The sequence below is a fragment of the Dermacentor silvarum genome, chromosome 5, assembly GCF_013339745.2.
Source record: "Dermacentor silvarum isolate Dsil-2018 chromosome 5, BIME_Dsil_1.4, whole genome shotgun sequence".
NCBI classification, from domain to species: Eukaryota; Metazoa; Arthropoda; class Arachnida; order Ixodida; family Ixodidae; genus Dermacentor; species Dermacentor silvarum.
Window position 1 is genome coordinate 155,597,897 of NC_051158.1, and position 21,609 is coordinate 155,619,505.

General features: G+C 44.2%; 1 long non-coding RNA gene across 1 annotated transcript; it reads left to right on the forward strand.

The window, feature by feature from the left end:
* Positions 1-8,872: 8,872 nt before the first annotated feature.
* On the forward strand, positions 8,873-14,851 carry LOC125946079 (uncharacterized). Its single transcript, XR_007467392.1, has 4 exons — positions 8,873-9,058; positions 9,862-9,931; positions 11,060-11,221; positions 14,731-14,851. It is a non-coding gene; the product is annotated as an uncharacterized LOC125946079 (long non-coding RNA).
* Positions 14,852-21,609: the final 6,758 nt, after the last annotated feature.

Sequence of the window (21,609 nt, forward strand, 5' to 3'; positions counted from 1 at the left end):
ATAAGAAGATGTATATGTTCGGCAACAGCGCCGACCACCCACCACGGAGCCCAACGAGGGGACGCGGCAGAGCTTGTACACAAGTCTGCACGACGCCAGTCGTACGCCGCTACTATAACCAAATATGGTGTACCCAAGGTAGGATAGCCACACACGGTTAACCCTTGCCGCCAGGGAGAATGGAAGTAAATGGAAGAAAGTAGAAGACAGGACAGGCTAAAAAGTGTGAGAGAGAGACGAAGATTGGGGAGAGAGAGACAGGAAAAGGCGACTACCGATTTCCCCCGGGTGGGTCAGTCCGGGGGTGCCGTCTACGCGAAGCGGAGGCCAAAGAGGTGTGTTGTCTCCACCGAGGGGCCGTAAAGGTCCACACACCCGGCATCGGCTCAACTTCCAGGATCCTCTTTTCCCCGGACACGGCTAAGCCGCGCGCGGCTACACGCGGGAGGATCCAACCCTCGTGTGCTCGGGTACGTGGTGGCGCAACTCACCAAACGCCTGCTGACGCAGACGCCCCTGCGGGGTTTGAGCCGAAGTATACAACACAACGACATGACGAAAGTAAAGCAGTGGATACAAGAAGGGAACATGCGGACACTGTTTTACATGGTTTCAGGCTATACAAATCTTTATGTTCGGGAGGAAAACCATTTGGTCATTATGAACCATTGAATAAGTGCTGTACTTCGCGCTATGATAGTTGGTTCGCAATAATTTTTTGACGTAAAACTCGAAATGGAACAGGAAAGAGTATGGAGACTCGATGCTGTTTCCTGTATTATATGTTCTTCCCATCATCTTGTGTCTTTTATGCTGTAGAAAAATGTGTAGAAGCATGTAATCTAAACGTTTTTTGCCAACTGTAGCCGCAAGTTCTGCACAGTGTGGGTACACTTTTTTCTTCAGTATACCATTCTTCATTTTCAATAAATGGGCAGTTTCTGTAATTGCTATAAGAAACCTTGCTTTACATTGTGCCCGTTTTATGGACTGTCCGTTTTTTTACAGCGTTAGTTACAGCATGTCTGTAATTGATAGAACGGGCCTCATTTTACGGTCTGTCCGTTTTACGGTCTGTCCGTTATTTCTAGTATCATTTAACGGACAGGTTCTGTAATTGCCGACTTCGGTTTACGGACTATCCGTTATTTCCAGTATCACTTGACGGACAAGTTCTGTAATTGCTGACCTTAGTTTACGGACTTTCCGTTCTACGGAGCACACCGTTTTCATTCCACGGAAAGTGTCCGGCAACTTTTTACCTTAAATTTTTCCGTAGACTGCAGCTTTTTTTTTTTTTACAGCGTGGTTACCCCCTCCCGTCTGTTTCGCTATCGTTATCAATTCGACCCCAGCTGTCCCAACTGCCCCTCTACATATGCGGACCTAGCTCATTGCCTTTTCTACTTCCCCGCTGCTCAGCAATCGCACTCCTATCCTCCCCCTTCCCTTTCCATCACCACCTGGCTCGACTGGCTTGGCGCTGAAGGGGAAGAAGAACAGCGTAGACTTGCCGCCCAGGCGGTTGATATGCTCGGCCTGTAACTTTTGGCTGAATAAATGCCTACTACTACTACTACTACTACTACTCCTACTACTACTTCTACTACTAATACGTAATGTTCCATCAGAAAATTTAAGGCATTGTTTATATCTGAGGGATAACTTGTATGCGTAGAAGTTGTTAGTGAGCCGGAACTACGCAAAACCGTGTATATAGCGGTCGTGTGTGTGCTGTGTAGTGTTCTCCAGCTATGTGACGGATAGCTTTCCTTTGCAGTACGTGTAATCTGTTTATGTCTTTAGTGACGTGGTGCCCCAAACAAGAAAAGAGTAGCTCATTTGAGAGGAAATTGCATGACACAGCTGTAGTTTGACACTACTCGGAAGTAAATATTGTGATTTTGCGAAGACACCTACGGTTTTGGAAATGCGGACAACGAGATCCTTGATATGTGTTTCCCACGACAAATTTCTATGAAAGTAAACTCCAAGATTTTTGATGGTGTCAACAACCTCAATGACGGAATTATCCAGAACTAGGGTGCTTGTTAGTGAGAAATTTATTTGGAGTAGTGAAAATACGATAGCTTTGGTTTGTTCACATTTATTTGTAACGAATTCAAATTGTCCCACGTGCTAAGACTTTTGAGAACATCGTTTATATCACTAATTGTATTATGTAAATTCTGTGAACAAAATAATAGCGTCGTATAATCTGCATATAAGACATATTTAGGCGTTTCATTAATACATGTGATGTCATTGATATAGAAATTAAACAATAAAGGGCCTAAAATACTACCCTTTAAAACCCCTGTATTTACGGGTTTACATGAAGATGAGTATCCATTGATTTCTACACGTTGCATGCAATTGCTGTGGTAGGATGCTATGAGATCTAATGGTAAACCGCGAACACCATACAACTGTAGCTTTATTAGCACTGTTTGATGATTTGGTCGATCGAACGCCTTCGACAAGTCTGTGTAAATGCCTATGACTGATTGCTTCTCCTCGAATGCTCTGAAAGTAAAGTCTTTCTGTGTTAAAAGTGCAAGTTCTGTGGAACGTCCACTGCGAAAGCCAAACTGGGCGTCATTAAGTATATTGAATTTTCTAGGCCTTTAGAAAAAATGGGTAATATGGAAATCGGTCGGTAATTAGAAAAGTTATTTCTGTCACCTCCTTTAACTATCACAACCACGTTTGATATCTGCATTTTCTTTGGAAGGACACCTGTACTAAGCGCTATATTATAAATATTGCAAAGGTGTGGTAAAGTAATGTCTATGACATATTTAACTGGTCTTATCTGTATTCCATGTATGTCACAAGCTGCACTATTTTTAAAGAAGTTAAATTAGTGCAGCTTGTGACATACAAGTTTTTAAAGAAGTTAAATTAGATTTCAGTATCCTCTGTAGGACTTATATATATATATATACTGCTATCGTTTTTACTTATTTCGTTTGCTGCCTCTGGGTAATGCGTACTGACCACTAAACTCGTAAAAAATCATTAAATGACTCACTCAGTACTGAACCCTTGACGGGTACATTGTTTATCATCAATTCTTCAAAAGTTTCTGTGGAATGTGAGCGACCCAGCAATTCGTTTATCTTTTTCCACATAACATCGGGCTTGGTCATTTGATACTGCTGAAAAGCACCACAAAAATATGTGCGTTTTGTTTTTCGCAGGTAGGCGTTGGTTTTTTCCGGTGCTGTTTAGGTATAGCCCAATGATCTGGGCTGCGCGATGTTAAAAACCTTTGGGAAAGTTTATCTTTTTTTCTTACCATCTTTTCTTACCAACTCTCTGTCATCCACGGCTTACGCGAATTACATGCGTTCTTTATCTCTTTCAGAGGAAATGATTCGGCTTAAGCTTCTGCAAGCTTACGAATAAAAATGTTATACGACTCATCTGATGTCTTCGCTCGAGTTACGGCATCCCAATTTATCATAAATTATCTTTTGCGAAAGTTGTCTAAACTGTGTGAATTAATGTTCTGCACTGTTCTAATGGATGAGCAATAATTAACGCCGCATTTGTGAGGCTTAATGAATAAAAATATTGGAAGGTGATCACTGATATGGGAAGAAATAACTCCGGATATAACTGTGTCCGTTGGCTGGTTGGTTATAAAAAGGTCAATGAAGGTATTCGTCGATTCTGTGGTGCGTGTGGCGTCGTAAATAACATTAGTAAATCCATATGAGTGTAGAAGTGTTTTAAAGTTGTGTGTCATAATTGAGGACTGTAACATGTTCATATTGAAATCACCGCCTAGAACAAGCATATGCTGCTTTTGGTTTACATATCTAAACAATGATTCCATTGAGAGAAAGAAGTTATCCATATTTCCACCTGGTGGGCGATAAACTACTGCTAAGATAAGTTCTTGGCACACCAATACAAGGCATTCGATGTCATCTGTCATACAGGTCATTTCATCAAGCAATTGACGTTCAATATTATCTTTTACGTAGAATAATACACCACCACGTCTGATTGTTGTTTACATAAAAAACATTGTAAGGAAGGAAGGAAGGAAGGAAATCAACTTTATTAAAGGTCCTGCAGGCCACGAGAGCTTTGGGGCTCTCATGGAGCGGGCGTCTCCCACGACGGAACCGGGAGGTTGAGTTTCCTGGAGGCGTCGTGGACCTGCTGGATGGCCCAGAGTTGGGGAGCGCGTTCTTCGCTCCAGATTCCTTCTTCAAACTTGCGCTTGTCCAGTTCGGAGTTTATGTAAGCTTGCGAGCACGGCCAGAGTAAATGATAGACGTTAAGGGATGTATTACAATTGGTGCAATAATTTGCACGTTTGATGACGTCCCTATCCGAAGAGTACCACGCAAGGTAAATATACCTGAAGCCCATACGTTCAAAACATGGTAGTTCATGGGCTTAGCGCCATCTGTGTAAAGAGGGAACACTTCCGGCGGAAGAAAAAATAATTTGACGTCATATTCGTTAAAACAGAAGTGACGTCATTTCGTTCTCAAAGGCGCGAAATTTGTTTTCGGAGACCTGCCATTGTAGCTGTATATTCAAATGCCCCCCCATTCGACTTGATGGGCGTCTCGAGATTTCAGCGCGGAAAGCGATGTAGAAAAAGATCAGCCGTACGGGTGTCGAAATCGCATCGCTGTACAGAAGATACTTTCCTTGGAGGCCGACGAACGCTTTGAGCGTAGAGTGCTCCTTCTTTCGTAGGACGCCAAGCCCGTCGGCCAGCCCTGTCCCACGAAAACAAGTAAACAATTATCTGGCAGTCGCAAATCACTACTTTTGACTGAACAGGTTAACAAACAATGAAACTGCTCGCGTGAACAAATTCAGACAAACGTCGACAATCAAAGCAACAGGAGGGTCGGGGCGTATTGTAACAGTGAACTTTACGAGCGCGTCTTTCTGCCCACTTCAAGAGTTACATTGCAATGCAAGTGATAGCGGCGTCAACGCCCGCCGCTATCAGTAGGCGCTCTTACGGTGGGCGCCGAAAAAAGGTATTTATTGATAATGATCAAGTAAAATAGAGTTTTTCTTGTCTCGCCATGCGTATATAAAATTGATTAGGAATTTTATTCTCCTTGAATGAATTTAACTGTGTCTCGCTTTAATTAAAAAACGCTTTTTTCTTTCCCAGTGTTTGTTCACTCCAAACATAGTCGCGCTTGAATCGCTGCTCCCATAACCACCCTTGCTGATGTCGGTGACAATTCGTTCTGAACCGCTTTTCGCCGGAAGCTTCGCGACCTATGTGGATCGACCTTGTACCACGTCTCTGTTAAAATGAGTATATCAAACGAAAAGGTAAAGCTATCGAAAAGAGCGCGAAGGTTACCTTCTTTATTTCTAGCTGATTGTGTGTTTAAATACAAGCACGTCAATCCCTTGACGTCATGAAAACTAAATATGTTGTCTACATCTTGAGGCGCAGTATCGCCATTATTGAAAAAAGAGGAAAAAAAAGTACAGGCTAAAATTCGTGCCAGGTCACACAATCTTATCAATGTCGCGTTCAATTCGAATGTTGATCACATTGGATTGCTCATCTTTCCTTGCGAATATTTTGCCATCCCTCGTCACACATGAACTTCCACTTTTGTGCCTTCTTTCTTTCAATGGTCATACCCAGGAGTCTCTATAGTAGTGATGGACAAAGATGCTCATTAATATATATGTAAGAGGAAGATGTGTGGCCGAGGTCTGACACTGATAGGCACATTTTCTTGGCTTTCTTATAAAAGCTGTCACGTTTGGCACGGCTTTTCAACTGAACAATTATGTTCGGAGGCTCAGAATCGTTGCGACCCTTGACCCTATGGCACACTACAATTTCATCAGGTATGAGTGGTTCATTCACGAGAATGCCAATTTGGCAAACAGTCCTTACGAGATCTTCATGATCTGCTTGCAGAATTCCTTGAATCTCCACATTGCACTTTCTGGAATACTGCTCACTTCCTGTGATTCTCAGCTCCTGATTTCCAGCATCGTTTTCATACATTTGCATTCGTTTTCTAGAGCTGCGTTTGCGTTGTTTAGCGCACCATTTTCTTTTAGGAGTCATTCATTCACATCCTTCATTTCCTCATACATTTTTTCATAGAAAGAAGTACTTTTACTCATGTCTCTGACTTTCTTTCTCGTCTCATTGAGTTCTTTTCTTAGGTCTCTTTCGATTTTCCTTTTAATTCCTTCAGTTCTTTTTTAAGTTCTTCCCGGAGTTCATGTAGACCAGGAGCCATTCTACTTCCATCAGTGCAGTCGATAAAGAACATAGATCAGCCACAACATGCACAGATATTGGCAACAGCAAAGACAGCAAGGATAAAACACAGAAAGAAACGGGCTGAAATATGTGAAAAAAAAATGCAATCTGCATGAACAGGAAGATAACTTTTAGCGATAACTGTCCGCTGCCGCAAAGTGATCTGTCACAGCGATGCACCCTGCTTAAGTAGCCTTGCGACGATCCTTGCACCGACGTAGGCACCTGACGTCACAATGGCCGGTAGATAGTTTCCGCTCCATTGGTGTTGATACCCGAACAGCTGCTAGGCTGCATGAACAGTAAGATAACTTTTAGCGAGCGTGCTTCTCAGCTGCCCGCTGCCGCCAAATGCAATGCAATGCAATGACTTTTTTATTACGAGAGATGGCGTACTAGAGACAGAATTATGAGGAGTTGCTACGTCAACGGGCTAGTACATGTCCCGGGTCAGTCGCAATTCATGTCCTGCATTTACCTCAATTTCTCGATTACACCTTAGCCGTCCTCGAGCATTGATCTATCAATTTAGCTTGACTTAATCTTTGCTTTTACTATCCCTTTAATTTAGTGGCTACAAGAGCATCTTTCACGCACACTTTGTGCCACGCTTGCAACCTCACTGTGTCCATTCACCACCCTTGTTCTCACAGCAAGGACACGCTGTTCTCCGATGCCCTCAGCGTTGACCTAAACACCGCTGTAGACAAACTGCTCAGCCCAGGAGTGTCCCACTTCGGCATGCTCAGCCTGCACCGCCGGTACGCCTCATCGCCCAAGTTCTTCCAATGCCTGAGGATTCTGCAGGTGCGCGATGCAAGCTATCAAAGACCGCAGCGACGAAGAGATAAATAGAATCTACGATGACCCTCAATGTTGGTACAGAAATAGAGGGAGGGATTTATTTACAGAAAGGCGGAGATGTCAGCCTTAGCTATATAGCTTGCTTTCCCTGGTGTTCTACACTGCACTTGGGGAGAGTGACGGAAAATAAAAGAAGCGATGAGGGGTTGTGATCAAATTTTAAAAAATACGTGCGTAACTACAAGTCTGTCAATTGGCGATATCTCTACTGCCGTTTGTCTAGTCCAGTGGCTAGTAGAAAGGCTAGAGTTGCTCTTATAATATTCAAGGCTGCACTCGTTGCGGCAGGTCAAGGACACATACAAAATCATCCGAGACTGGTTTGCTATCAACGCGCGCGATCGTAGAGGCTTGCTTCTGTCGTTCTCGCATAGAGGTACACTAAGTAACCATCATTATGTTTAGTTTGATAAAAAGTGTTAAAGCTCTACGATATTTGTTTGATTGCAATGATTTGGGTAAATGGGGGCTATACCCTTATGAAAATGAACAATGAGTTTCTGATTAGGACCTGATGCATTTCTAATGTGTCATCAGAAAGGCATTAGCATTGCATCGTCTAATGTTGTTTAGCATTACAAGTACACCAGAAACTCGAATGACAATGCACCTTAAGGTTTCTGATGAAAAAAGTAGACATCTTTTTTTGTTATTTCTAATGTCAAAGCACATTATATAAAAATTTGTATGACGCCAACTCGCGCATTTTTTTTCCTTTACAGCAAAGCTGTCTATGGTTACGATGTAGAAAAAAATATATCCGAGATGTTGACAAAAAACAAGTGGGCCGATCCTGGTGATGCAGAAAGGGTCCAAGCTCCATGGCACGAACATTGTACGATAATTATTTTTGATAGTTCATTGAACAACCAATATATAAGAAATGAGTATTCCACATTTCAATTAAAGTTATTTTTAAGTAGTACAAGAGCTATTCTTGTTGACATACAACACATGGAAGCTGCAGAGACATTGCTTTTTCGAGGAATCTGCGTGCGTCGCACGATACATAAACATAGAAGGCGCGGACGACAGGCGCGCATCCCATGCTCATTAAGCACACAAACACGAAAGCAAGATTCGGACGACACCTGCGCCACACGAGCGAGGGAATATCGTAGCTTTGATGCTTTCCGACAGTTACACCGCGCACTGAAACATCGCGCACTGCACATGTGTACCTCAGAGATCGTTCCAACAATTTCTGGGGCTAAAGTTGACGTTAACGACATCAGGAAGTTATCTAGAAGGAAGGTAGTACACAAATCATTCAAATCACGCCCCAGCGATGGCTTTCAAAGGACAACATAACCCCAATCTCTAAGGCCATGCTTTTGCTGGCTGCAGACGGCAGAAGCAATACCAAATTTAAAATACATAATAAAATTTCTTTCTACGATAAACTATAGCGTAAAATATGGAGTGTTCGGTGGTTTGTTTTATCTCGCAACATATATACGTAGCTGGGCGCAGCACGACACAAAATATGAGTTTACTGGTTAATATATTTGGCATCACGGAGGCCACAACAACCTCACAAGTACGCAGGTGGTGCTGTTGTTTTTCCTGTGTCTTCAACGTGCCGGTCGTCTGTGTGAGGTGCTTGATCGTGTGGTTTTGTGTTTGCTTTAATGAAATGGGACGTAGTTAGCGTGCACAAAAGTGCCAGAAGATACCTTGTGTTTCGTTGCAAACTCGCCGTATGCGTGGCGCGCCAGGCAAACATGGACCAACGATTTTTGTGCCGTGGCCTTTGTGTCGGGTTGTGGAAAGTTGGGTGGACATCGCAAAGAAATCATTCCTATTGGTAGCGTGCCTCAGATCGTCCACTACGCAGTGGCATGTATGCTGGGAGTAACATCGTCGACGCAGCACCGGCAACTTGGAGAGCGTCGTGCCATTGAAAAGGTAAGCAATCGTGCTTGCTAACTACACGTGTTGTGCGTACTCATCGTGTGTGCATAGGGTGCCTTGCGAACGTAGGAAACAACAGTGACACCTGTGCTTATGCATGTTGCGTGCTGGTTGTCAGAATTTAGTTTTGAAAATGTACGTATGAAGTGTATGTGTACCTGAAAGTATGATCTCGGCATGATCTCGGCCTCGATGCGCAATTGAATATCATGATGACCGTTATCTTACGATGAGGGGGGGGGGGGGAAGACATTACGTTCTGAAATAATCGTGGTCATGATGTGCACCTGTGCGTGCGCTCCCGCTTTTCTGCTGAAGTTGCATATAACGACCCATCAGTCTCTTCACCAATACTTACTGCAATTACGTTTCTTCGCTTATAAACTCTTCAACGTAGTAAATAATATCTGCTTACCAGGTTTTCGGTTTACGAGCAGTTTTAGGGGAAAGTAAGCAGTCAGAGCTTGCCATACTAGTAGAGCTGTCTTTTCAAGACAAGGGATGTTTCCATAACTTTGACGTATCTAAACATGATAGGGGAAAGTTGCTTAAACCAAGTCATGAAAGCAAACCCTAGAATTGTTATGCAAACAAACATTTCTTGTAATGTGCGGCTGCGTGCGTCTTCAAAATTTTACTTTGATGAAGGGGTCCCTGTTATCATGACATTCATCAATGACTCGACCTTGTGCTCTGTTGCCACCTTGCATGTGTTCACAATATGACAGCTTTATTGTGCCAGTGCTATATATGTTGACACAGAATTCATTTTGTAGTGGTGAGGCCGTGACCCACAGCAGTGTCCACATGATGGCAGGGAACCTGTGGCCCTGGCTACAGCTGCACAGCGTGTAATCTGGATGTCAGGTCAGGTATGTATGAAGTGTATGTGTACCTGAAAGTATGATCTCGGTATGATTTGTGTGTAAGCTAACAGACATATTACATAACGGGGCACTAAATAGGCTAAATATTTATGCAAGTATATTAAAATTGCTGCTTGTTTGTGTTCGTAACATTATGCACAAATTATCGTGTTCTATATAAAACTAAACCTAACATGTCCTGATGTTGAGTATTTTTTTCTCTCTTTGATCACTTGGCTGCAAATTAAGTTTTATTTTTGCTTTGCATACAGTATATTTTACTTCTTATTTTGGTTTTATTGTTTTGAAACTGTTTCCGATGCTGTAGCTTTTATTTCTGTATTTTTTTTCTCTTTTTATGCTACACGCATGTGCAGTTTTTGTGCATGTTAGTATTCGAAGTGTAGTGTGTCAAATATGCCACAGGTCTAAGCATACAGCGTGCATACCTTTGTTTAACATTGCTATTTACAATTATTTCTGTCTTGTTCTCAGAATAATTGCCACTGGCAAATACACATTTGATGAGCTTGAATTTCTCTGAAACTGAAATATGAAGGTGCAGCCGTGTGACAGCTGAAGTACTCCAGCAATGTCAAAGCTAGTTTGCACCCACTATTACTACAGTATGCCGACGGATACCCATCACTGTATTTGTACATTTTCTGAGAACCACCCGTGTCCACTAGGTCAAATTTGTAGTGTCCTTTTGAGCATGCCGGTCAGTTCATTTAACTTTTCAGGACAAAATTTACACAGGCAGGCTGCAGAGGCCAGTGGGGCCCTGGACTGAGGGCTTTGAACACCGCTCCTTAACACATTTTTCAGTCAAATTAAGTTTCTATATATGTATACACAGGGAGGGGAAGGGAAATATACAACTTGACCTCGGCTAACAACTGGCATTTTGATGGAAGGATTAAATAAAGTAAGACTGGATGTGTGCTTGCATTAAAACAGTATTTGCATAGAAAAAAAGTAAGCAGACATAGACTAATTTCTATCCCTTTTTATCTACGAAGGATGGCCTTTTTCACGCATTAATAATGGGTCTGGCTCACACATGCGTTATTTATGCGGTATGCCTCACTGATTTCTCGTGTCAATTTTCCACTGTGGGTGACAATAGGTGAACGATCTTATCTGGCCTGAAGTCCTATGGCGGCAATGCACGACCGCATTGGGGAGGCTGAGGTTCAGGGCAAGAGCCTTTATGGAAAGGGCAGTAACAGGTACAAGAAGGACCCAGTGAAGGAGGGATTGGATCCAGTTCATCTGAATGCTGTAATTGGTATGTATTATTTTCATTGTGAAGACTGAATAATATTGGGGGGCATGGGGAAAGTTGTACTTTCGGGCAGTGTAGCGCACTTTCATAATTTCTGTAGATGAGGCTCACAAGCGGAAACCACCTTTGCGCTCTCATGAAGGAAAGCCACCATTTGTGTGGGTCATTCCACGCCAACTGTCTCAAAATCATCAGCCCTTGCTAAATTGTCGAGTTGCCATGGTCCATTGATCCTTGGCGAAGTCCTGAACGAGCACCCCTTCCCTAACTGGTTGTGTTTGTGAGAACTGTCGGAGCAGACATGGCTCACTGATAGCTATTTGTAATGATACATTTTTCTTTCTATCATGCGTGGGCAGCTGATGGTGAATAGAAAATGTTTATGGTGGAAATTTTGTCATCGCAGCATTTGTTGTAGTGTGGTGCGGCTGTAACTAGCTTTAATATTCGTGATGTATACGCACAATTTTACCTGAGCTGCCTCAGTGCAGACAATGTGCAGGAATGAGGATTTTAATGTATTCCTTATGAACCATCCCACCTCTATTTGGAATGATATGCCTCTCTACACTCAGCAGTAATTTTAATTATTCGAAATAAACAGCCTCGGTGTTTCTTGCAGAAATCTGGAATAGTTGGATGCAATGACTTAAACAGTTTTGTGGGAAAATGTGTGTTCATGTTTGTTGTATACACCTCTTTGAGTGTTCATACAAAAAAGCGTGCTGGCAAGACCAAGTGTAGCCAAACCGCAATATTGCATTCTATAACTGCATAGTTGTGCCCTCAATTTTGGTGGAGTGAAACTCTCCTGCATTTTAGCGCAGTGCACATCAATCCAGTTTCTTAACTTAAAGATTTCTTTTGCTTAAAACAAAAAGTACCTTTCTTAAATTTCTTATTCAAATAGTCTTGTCATTCTCTGTGATGATTGCCATAAGCTCGAGGACAAAAATTACGGCGCGAAGCAGACGAGGACGAGGTTAGACAAAGAATGACATATAGGGGCGCCAACATCCAGCTGTTTATTCGGCAGAAAACACGCTGTTTTATACATCACACTGTGCAAAGTAGTTATAGTAAAGATAAACGAACAGGAGTGAAGGGATCCAACAAGGGCTCGTGAGGCAGTGATCATCACAGTAGAGAGGAATGTAAAGGTAACAGCAGGAACCTAAACTGAACTATCAGGCAAGCGCATAGGAACACGAGTCCATTGCAGGCTCAAATCACACAACCAGAGCACCTGCAGTGCCCGCCCGTGTTGCTGTTGACCACCAACCAGTGCTCTTGCACGATCGTTGAAGCATCGTCCTATTTGTCCAATACACATGGTGGTGGTCAACAGCAACACGGGCGGGCACTGCAGGTGCTGTGGTTGTGTGCCACAACTGGAGCAAATGCCCTTTCTAAGGAAAGCAAGAAACCGCACTGAAATGGAAATAATCGAGGCGTTCTTAATAAATAGAGCAGGCAGTCAGTGTGTTAGCACGCAGTCAATAATATTAAGTGACAAAGAATTGTCGTTCTTAATGATAGCCTGTAATCCCCGCCAAGATTACAACATGCAGCTGTCGTGTTTGTATGCCACTTGATTTGAGCCTGTAATGGACGCGTGTTCCTATGTGCTTGCCTGACGGTTCAGTTTAGGTCCCTGCTGTAACCTTTGCATTCCTCTCTACTGTGATGATCACTGCCTCACGAGCACTTGTTGGATCCCTTCACTCCTGTTCGTTTATTTTTACTATGATTACTTTGGACGGTGTCATGTATAAAACGGCGTGTTTTCTGCCGAATAAACAGTTGGAAGTTGGCGCCTGTAATGTCATTCCTTGTCTAACTTCGTCCTCGTCTGCTTAGCACAGTACTTTTTGTCCTGAAGTCATGAACCAAGTAGCTGCTACAGTGCTCTATTAGCACCTAAACTTTGGTAAAAATACTACTATATTTATATACAGGGTGTTTTATTTTAGCTGCATCAAATTAAAAACAGTGCCTGTGGCAGATAACACAGTTCTAATCCTTGATCTAAACTACTCGATGAGGTGGCCATTACTTACGTAAGAAATCAAAATGCTTAATTGAATATTTAACCAAATTACAATAAATAACATTAATTAATTATTTACGGCACATATCTTAATCTACAAACTGCAGCTAATGAGTTTCCAAAGTGTACCCACTTCGAACAAATTTTCTGGGCTGCGCTAGTTTCAAGATATTAACTTTCAAAGTGTCTGACGAAATGCATGAGTGTTCCAGTTACTTTTGTGCTTCAATGCAGAAAACAGCGTTTTCTTTAAAAAGTTAACTGGAACGCCCATTCATTTCGTCGGACACTGAAAATTATCTCGAAACTGGTTCAGTCCCAAAAATTCGTTCCAAGTGGATCGACTTGCGAACCTGCGGGCTATAATTCGTATATATAAATATGTGCTGTGTTGGAATTAATTAAAATGGTAATTAGCACAATTATTTTAATTTTTCAATTAGGCATTTTGATTTCTCATGGAAGTAATGGCTGTCTAATTGAGTAGTTTAGGTCAAATATTGGAATTGTGCTATCTGCCACAGGCAATTTTGAAAATTTTGGTGCAGCTAAACTAAAACAAACTGTATAGTGCATTGTTTACTGGGGCCTATGCAAAATATTGTTCTTACCCGCCGGGGTAGCTCAGTCAGCTAAGGCGTTGCGCTGCTGAGCACGAGGGCGCGGGATCGAATCCCGGCCCCGGCGGCCGCATTTCGATGGAGGCGAAATGCAAAAACGCCCGTGTGCTTGCGTTGTAGTGCACGTTAAAGAAACCCAGGTGGTCAAAATTAATCCGGAGCCCTCCACTACGGCGTGCCTCATAATCAGAACTGGTTTTGGCACGTAAAACCCCAGAAAGAAGAAAATATTGTTCTTAAAGAAATGAAATTTTAGCTATACATTTTTCTGTAAATAGTGTCTAGAAAGGTGCTGCAATTTTATAATTATTTGCTAGTAAATGTTAGTAATGACCAAAATAAGTGCACAGTAAGTAGAAAAGTGTAAATGTAATTAGAAGAGCATTACAATACATTTTTTAAAAGGTGTAATTTACAACACACTTCATGTGTGCACATCCACTCAGTTAGCTCGTATTGCACGCTACTATCCATTGATGTGCCTCTTGGTCCATTATCGCACACCACTTGCTTTTTCAGGGCTGCGCAAGTGGACCCACACACACAGTGGCTATACACACACCTGGTCATTCACAAACATATGCACACACTAGCAGGTCGTTCGGGAATTTTGCCATGCGCCATTCCTCTTCCCGTTAAGGCACTCAGCACGTCTGACCACCAGGGGACACACTCTCGCTACCTTCGTGTGCACAGCCATAAATAATGGCGGCACCATGCATCTGACATTGGTTGAAGTTCAGCATCTGTTCGTTCACGTTCCACCGAATAATATAGAAAGTTAGTATTGTTCTGCTAGTGTGCTACAATGCTATGCTAAATTTTCATCTTGTTTCTTGCAGGTTACATCCTCCAGCAAGTTCAGGACGACAAATGTGCAGCTCAAAAGCAGCCTGTCCTCCATGCTAAGCAGGGAGATTAAGTAGCCTGGAAAGCAGGTGGTCCTGTAAATACAGGGTGTTTTTTTCTAGCTGCACCAAATTTTTAAAATTAGAAAAATATATACCTTGGTCACGTTAGCTTTACCATTCGAGTGTACGGATTGGCGGCCTCTAGATAAAGAGCAATTTAGTCACTTAAGTGTGTAATTAGTGAAGTTAAGCTAATTAACTTTCTAATTATCAACTATAGGTGGCTACAGCAAATGAGTACTTTGGGGCCCGTCGTCGACACTACCTATCCCAATGATGAAATTTTGAATAGCGGAGTTCATGTGGGAGCTACACGAGCAATTAGTCCCCTTTGGCAAGCTTCTTGAAACCTAATTAGGCCGCAAAAAGAGCGTCTGTGTCGTCGATGTCACCGCCCCCCTGCCTTTCGTAACATCTCCGAGGTAAGCGCCAGTCCGGCCACGCGAGCAGCTTGCATTATTTCCTTGCTATCTGCGGCGTTCGCAGTCGACGCTACAGACTGATATGATGCCGTGCCTGCAGTATCTAAAAGCCCAATTTAAGGAGCAGGGTTGGCGTTACAGCGCAACATGATGCCCAACAGAATGACGAAGTAAATTTGGCGGCCCACCGTCATTGAAGCGCTAGGCCACCGCTGCAGACAGCCAGGAAATAATGCAAGCTGCTCGTTGGGCTGGACCGGCGGAGACGTGACGAAAGGCGGGGGGGGGGGGGGCGGGGGCGACGACACAGACGCTCCTTTTGCGGCCAGTTTCGGTTTAAAGGAGCCTGCCAAGGGGAACTAATTGTTCGCGTAGCTCCCACATGAACGCCTCTATTCAAAATTTGACTGTTGGGATAGGCAGTACTCATTTGTACTCAGTACTCATTTGCTGTAGCTACCTATTGTTGATAATCAAAAAATTAATTAGTGTAACTTCGGTAATTATGCATGTAAGTGCTGAAATTGCTATGTATCTAGAAGCTGCCATCCGTACACTTGAATGGAAGAGATAACGTGACCAAGATTCACATCTTTCTAATTTCAAAAATTTGGTGCAACTAAAAAGAACACCCCGTATGTGCTATCTAGTCATGTTTGCAATTTTTATGTCAGCACATTCTTAAATAAATATGAACCAACTCAACTATATATACATCTGCTCATTTATTACCCTGTTTAATTTATAGCTGGCTCAACAATGCAGCATTTGTATCCAAATGCCTGCATCGCTAGGCATCCAAGATTGATGGGCATGGGTAGACTCGCATATATAGAACGATGGATAGCCACTCATTGCCAGAAATGGTCTGTTGGAGTTTACATTACAACTCTTTGTAGTGACCATACTTTCATGTTGACAATTTGTGCCATGCAAATTGAGGAATGTTAATGTAGTGTATAGAAAGCCAAGTGTGCAGGCATTCAGAAGGGTTACTAATGCACTGTGTTAGAATAGCAATGAACCAAAAAAAATGTGGTTGATCCCTCTTATATAGGAATCGGTATAGAACACGAAAGTGAAACGTGTCTTCACAGAAGTAGTGTAATGTTTATTGCACATTGATATATAATGTCTATTGGTGTTTTGTGGCTAAAGCGCCTTAGGCGTTGATGCACCCACGCTGACGCCTGGTGGCACGTCTCCTCCATCACGACTACCAACGTCGATGACCATGAGCAACCGTCGTGCATATGGAAGCTGCACTACGCTGCACACGCTAGCACAACGCGAAAGACGAAGCACGTAACTGGCACACTAATACAACGCGCAAGACAAAGCACGTAACTGAATCGTCACCGAGTCAAATCAGCGCGTACAGCGCGTCGTAATTGCAGCCTCCGCGATCAACTTCAGAAACATTTTCAGAGATAATTGCGGAGGCCACGCTCCGCTGTGCTGAGTACGGTGAACGCCACCTAGGTGGCGTTGGTAGTGCTTCTTGATGCCAGCGTCCCTTCGAATGCTGGCATCGAGGCGTCGTAGTGCTGATATAGTGCCTAGAATATACTTACTAGTGTGCCGACCGCCGGGCGTTTCCAATGGGAGACGCTGGCACCGCCGGTGATGCCTTCCGCCGGAGGCCCCCAGACGGCGACACTGTTTGGGACCGTGCTAACCGAGCGGCGCATCACGCGTCACTTGCGCTTCGGGTGCACTTAGGATCCGCGTTCATAAGCGCAGTCGGTTGCGGCGCGTTGTAGCTTTCGAGCAAGTAGCATGTGGTGCCTCCGCATGTCATTGCTGGGTTTCTTTCTGTGCGCGTGGTTCGCACTTGTGTCTGTTCACGGACGGAACCGAGATGTCGCAGAAAACGAGGCGTAAACACAGCACCTGTTTTGTGCCATATTGTACAACTGGATAGCGCTCAAACAACGAGCAAATATTCAGCGCCTGTTGACTGGCCAGAACGTTTTGGCGAGTGGGAGAAGAATATAAGAGGGCTGATCGAAGGCTAACTCTGGCGGCTGTCGCTTGTGAGAAACACTTTAATAATTGCTACATTGAGCGCTCCTTCAAGATTAGTCGACGGTGTGTCGCCCATGAAAATGTGCCCTGTTTAATTACCGTCATTTATGGTAATTAATTTAATTTATGGTAATTAGATACAACTTGGTGCGAATTTAGCATTTGTGGACATGTCTCGCATATAATAGTTTACTGTGGAAAAAATTTACGCTTCGGAAACCACGTATTTATTTATTGGTATTTTTCGCAGAAACACCCCGTATCGTGTAGCGTTATAATGATAACTGTGCCTACGATCGTTTGTAAGTGCAACGAAATCATATTCTTTCGATTACGCTTTGCACCTCAACCAACGCTCCGCAGAACGAAACGGGCTGGGATAGCCCATTGGCGTCTGTCGCACACGCGCGCGTTCGCTAGAGACGCCGCTCGGCATAGCACGGTCCGTACGGCTATCGCCGTCTGGTGGCCGCCGGCGGAAGGCATCATTCTCCGTGCCACCGGAAAGCCCGCGGTCGGCACACTAGTATGTATATTCTAGGCACTATAGTGCTGAGACCACCGAAGCGTTCACTGTCGGTGCGCGTTAGTGTCATAATGCAGTACTTCTCTTTTCTGCTCGTAGGCGGCGGCACCGCCCCGAGCAAGAGCGCGGGTACACGGAGGAGTGTTAGATATATAAGGCGCGTTTGTGTAGCTCCCTGCAAATGCGTTTGTGCCGCAATGGGTTAAACGCTCGGCGATCTATCGTCGCGGACCGAGAGGTCGTGGGTTCGATTTCCAAATTTTGCATGTTTGTGGAACTTTTTCTTCTGGTTTCTTTCTTTGTATTATGTTCGTGTACATTGTAAGCTGACGTATTTCCGTGACGGAAATACGTCAGTGAAGTCTTGGTGGACCCCGGCATAAAACACTTTCGTGTTAAAATATATATTGACCTGTGGACTGCAAACATTTGCTTGCATGACCAGCAATAGAGATATCTGCATTGCGGCCTTTAATGTCAACCTAATGTTAACGTTCAATTGCATGTCATTAGGAAACGCATCAGAAGCTCATGCGTGAGGTGCACATCAGAAACTCGTACGTCAGATGCACATCAGAAACTCATGCGTCAGGTGCACATCAGAAACTCATGCATCAGGTACTCTATAGAAATACGGTGGCCAATTTGTAATAGACTCACATTAGGAATACATCAGAAAGCGCATTAGACAGTCATCAGCCACTGAAATGATTCTGTTGCATAAAGACATCAGCCTCTCTATAGAAAGACATTAAATTTTTTCATAAGGGGATAAGCCTCTTATGCAGGCTAACAAATGCGCCCGCTAATTATGAGTGCTCTGCATTGTGCACGACTTAAGCCGCTACAGGGAATTCTCAACCTGATATATTGCTTGTAAGTTAGGCCAATATATTCTGGCCGCATAATGTTACGCAGATATATAACATCCCCCCCCCCCCCCCCCAATCTCCTGGACCTAGATGTTTGAAGATTACGATCTCACTGATCCGAACAACACAACATGGGCGTGTGCAACTTTTCGTGTGAAAGTCAAAAATAAATAAATAAAACGAACCAAATTATACCAAAATCTGATTACCACATCCCTTCAAATGTCGCAACTAACAAAAGGCGGTAGATTGACAAGATATCATGCTTTGCCACCTGCATGACTGCTGCGTAAGTCGCGTATATCTGACTTAACATCTTCCACAGGTTACCTTTGCAATTGGAACTTTTTATTTTGCATTTGTCTCGGCGCTCATAAAAATTTTCCACCAGTATATTACGTTACGTTTTTCAGGGTGACCATTGCGTTTTTCTAGATGCTAATGGCATTTAATCTATTAAGCATTACATATAGCGGGCATTGGAAAAAAAATGTGGTTGATCCCTCTTATATAGGAATCGGTATAGAACACGAAAGTGAAACGTGTCTTCACAGAAGTAGTGTAATGTTTATTGCACATTGATATATAATGTCTATTGGTGTTTTGTGGCTAAAGCGCCTTAGGCGTTGATGCACCCACGCTGACGCCTGGTGGCACGTCTCCTCCATCACGACTACCAACGTCGATGACCATGAGCAACCGTCGTGCATATGGAAGCTGCACTACGCTGCACACGCTAGCACAACGCGAAAGACGAAGCACGTAACTGGCACACTAATACAACGCGCAAGACAAAGCACGTAACTGAATCGTCACCGAGTCAAATCAGCGCGTACAGCGCGTCGTAATTGCAGCCTCCGCGATCAACTTCAGAAACATTTTCAGAGATAATTGCGGAGGCCACGCTCCGCTGTGCTGAGTACGGTGAACGCCACCTAGGTGGCGTTGGTAGTGCTTCTTGATGCCAGCGTCCCTTCGAATGCTGGCATCGAGGCGTCGTAGTGCTGATATAGTGCCTAGAATATACTTACTAGTGTGCCGACCGCCGGGCGTTTCCAATGGGAGACGCTGGCACCGCCGGTGATGCCTTCCGCCGGAGGCCCCCAGACGGCGACACTGTTTGGGACCGTGCTAACCGAGCGGCGCATCACGCGTCACTTGCGCTTCGGGTGCACTTAGGATCCGCGTTCATAAGCGCAGTCGGTTGCGGCGCGTTGTAGCTTTCGAGCAAGTAGCATGTGGTGCCTCCGCATGTCATTGCTGGGTTTCTTTCTGTGCGCGTGGTTCGCACTTGTGTCTGTTCACGGACGGAACCGAGATGTCGCAGAAAACGAGGCGTAAACACAGCACCTGTTTTGTCCCATATTGTACAACTGGATAGCGCTCAAACAACGAGCAAGTATTCAGCGCCTGTTGACTGGCCAGAACGTTTTGGCGAGTGGGAGAAGAATATAAGAGGGCTGATCGAAGGCTAACTCTGGCGGCTGTCGCTTGTGAGAAACACTTTAATAATTGCTACATTGAGCGCTCCTTCAAGATTAGTCGACGGTGTGTCGCCCATGAAAATGTGCCCTGTTTAATTACCGTCATTTATGGTAATTAATTTAATTTATGGTAATTAGATACAACTTGGTGCGAATTTAGCATTTGTGGACATGTCTCGCATATAATAGTTTACTGTGGAAAAAATTTACGCTTCGGAAACCACGTATTTATTTATTGGTATTTTTCGCAGAAACACCCCGTATCGTGTAGCGTTATAATGATAACTGTGCCTACGATCGTTTGTAAGTGCAACGAAATCATATTCTTTCGATTACGCTTTGCACCTCAACCAACGCTCCGCAGAACGAAACGGGCTGGGATAGCCCATTGGCGTCTGTCGCACACGCGCGCGTTCGCTAGAGACGCCGCTCGGCATAGCACGGTCCGTACGGCTATCGCCGTCTGGTGGCCGCCGGCGGAAGGCATCATTCTCCGTGCCACCGGAAAGCCCGCGGTCGGAACACTAGTATGTATATTCTAGGCACTATAGTGCTGAGACCACCGAAGCGTTCACTGTCGGTGCGCGTTAGTGTCATAATGCAGTACTTCTCTTTTCTGCTCGTAGGCGGCGGCACCGCCCCGAGCAAGAGCGCGGGTACACGGAGGAGTGTTAGATATATAAGGCGCGTTTGTGTAGCTCCCTGCAAATGCGTTTGTGCCGCAATGGGTTAAACGCTCGGCGATCTATCGTCGCGGACCGAGAGGTCGTGGGTTCGATTTCCAAATTTTGCATGTTTGTGGAACTTTTTCTTCTGGTTTCTTTCTTTGTATTATGTTCGTGTACATTGTAAGCTGACGTATTTCCGTGACGGAAATACGTCAGTGAAGTCTTGGTGGACCCCGGCATAAAACACTTTCGTGTTAAAAAACAAGAAATCCAGTCAGCCGTTGTCGAGGCTGAACAACGTGTTGCTTCAATCTTGCATATTTTTTTTTTGTTGCGATAGCAATTATATGGACACTCCAAGCGCATTCCTGCCGTAGTCGTCGTCATTGCCGTGAAGTTCTGTGTAAAGTTCAACGGCGATAAAATCGTCGCCGCGCGCCGTATGCTGTATCCGCGAGTGAAAGCGCGCGAGGGACGCGCGCTTTCACGGAGAGCGAACGCACGGCGAAAGAGCAAACACGACGTCTCCGGTCGTGCGAAAGGCCGTGGGGAGGATGGGAGGGAGGGAGGGAGGGGAGGGACGTTTAGCTGCGACACTAAATGCGTATCTTGCGACCGGGCGCAAGGTGAACTGGCAACACAATCTCCCACGCGGAAGGAAAATGCACGCTCTGCAGGCGTGGCTGTATAGCCTAGTGATTACGACGCTCGCTTTGGGACCGGGAGTACGCGGGATCGAATCCCACCTCGACAGGAAAGGTTATTTTATTTTCTTTCTTGGTAGTTTCTTGCTACGCACCGCAAATTACG